Consider the following 2,133-nt stretch of genomic DNA (forward strand, 5'->3'; position numbering starts at 1 on the left):
TTGGCTGCTGATGGAGGCCAGGAGGTGCTCCATTTCCATTTAGCACTAAGTTTCTGTTCTCTCTTCTGTGCAAACAAGAGAATCAGGCTCTGTGTTCATGAAGTACCTCCTTACTTAAGCTGGATGTCTTAACTTAGAGCATTGCATCATCAAAATAGTTGTAATATGTCGATACTGGATATACAACAGTTCAAGAGAGTTCAAAACTATTCACTTTTTGATGAATGAAATTTTGGTACCAAGGTGTGGTGTATTTCAGATCTCTCAAAAACATTGTGTTCATCCCTGAGCAGTGCATGGAAGAGACTAGAAAAGTGTTTCTCAACCAGCATGGTGGGTCATGCTAGCAAATGAGAAGACCAGATGAGTGGTGTTGAGAAAAGAAATTCCAGCTCCAATTATCCCCCTATGCAGACTACTAGTCCCCTTTTTATATCCTGTCTCCTCCAAGGATCAATATATGTTTCTCCCTCCACTTTCACGTATTAAAACTCTGCTAAGTGTGGACTCTGGAAGTCTCTGGCTCTTCCTACTTGTTTCTCTCTTTCCATTTTCTTCTTCTTCATGACCCTAGGCACATACAATCTTTTTGATAGTCAATCCCCCAGCTTCTGCATACCTCCACCTCCCACTTCTTTTTTTTTTTTTTTTTTTTGAGACAAAGTCTCACTCTGTTGCCCCACTAGAGTGCAGTGGCGTCATCCTAGCTCGCAGCAACCTCAAACTCCTGGGCTCAAGTGAGCCTCTTGCCTCAGCCTCCTGAGTAGCTGGGACTACAGGTATGCATCACTTTGCCCAGATAATTTTTTTCTATTTTCTCTTTGGAGACAGGGTCTCGCTCTTGCTCAGGCTGGTCTCCAACTCCTGAGCTCAAGTGATCCTCCAGCCTCGGCCTCCCAGTGTGCTAAGATTACAGGCATGAGCCACTGCACCTGGCCTGCACTTTCCCTTAGAAATCCTATAAACTACTAAGACTACTAGATGGTATAAGGTGTTTAAAGTATGAGTGGTGGAGGGATTTTGAATAATGTGCCAACATCCCATCATTCCCTTCTGCATGTGGAGTTTACCTGAATAAACACTAGGATGTTGGTTCAGCCTGCGTGGGTTATCAAAACATCAAAAGTGGGTTCAGCCTAAGTGGGTTATCAAAATAGTTATCCTACTTGAGTTCCTATCTCCCTGCAGAGCTCTAACTGCCTGACCTTGGGCTTTGTCTCAGTCTTTTTCCTGCAGGTCAGACTCCTCTGGTTGATGAACAGCATGCCCAGTCTCTGGATCTGGTAACAAATCCATTATATAATCTACGATTCTCCTGAAATGTGAAATCCCAGTATTTGCAATTTACTTGGATAGGAGCATAATGTATGGACATGGCAGACGATGCTAATTGAGGATAACGAAGTGTCTGAATATATAATATACCCCAGAGATAGGAAAATGGTTTATGGTCCAGAATCCTCAATCACTTTGTCTATAGCCCTTTGTTCAGTGTTGCTAGGATCCATGTGGTTCCCAGGGAAGTAGAAGCTTGATTTCAAGTAGGCCTCTGTTTTCTGTCCCTTGTTTTGGACCCGAACTTGGTGTCCTCTCAGCGTAACTTTCAACAGCATGTTTTACATGCATATATTGCCAATTTTATTCTGTAGAAGTAAAGATGACTGCCCATCAAGGTGTACCACTGAACATTTAAAAATTTGCAAGTATCTCATTGGGTAACAGAGGTTGGGAAAAGCAGTCCTAGAAAAGATGGAAAGCTGTACCAGTAGCAGTAGGTAAATTAAGTTTATTCTCCATTTGTTCCCTAGCCTTGCAACTGCCAGTGTAATCTGCATTAAGATAAAGGTGTTATGAATTGTATTTAGGATTCCCGTCAATTATCATGTGTTACCTTGGCAAATCCGTTTCTTGGTTACTTAGAGTAATTTTTGTCTTTGTAGCAGATTTAGGACTTTTAGTTCTGCTATTTTGATATTCATTTTAATGTTTATGATGACTATATTATATAAAATATCCAACAGTTGGATTTAGGAGCTAATAATTGAAAAGAATATAATTAAATCAATGTACTATAAAATATTAAGAAGATTTTAGTAACCTGTTAGACAGGAACTAGCTCTGGTGCTCTCTGCC

Source organism: Propithecus coquereli, unplaced genomic scaffold (genome assembly GCF_000956105.1).
Source record: "Propithecus coquereli isolate 6110/MARCELLA unplaced genomic scaffold, Pcoq_1.0 Scaffold104, whole genome shotgun sequence".
Lineage (NCBI taxonomy): Eukaryota > Metazoa > Chordata > Mammalia > Primates > Indriidae > Propithecus > Propithecus coquereli.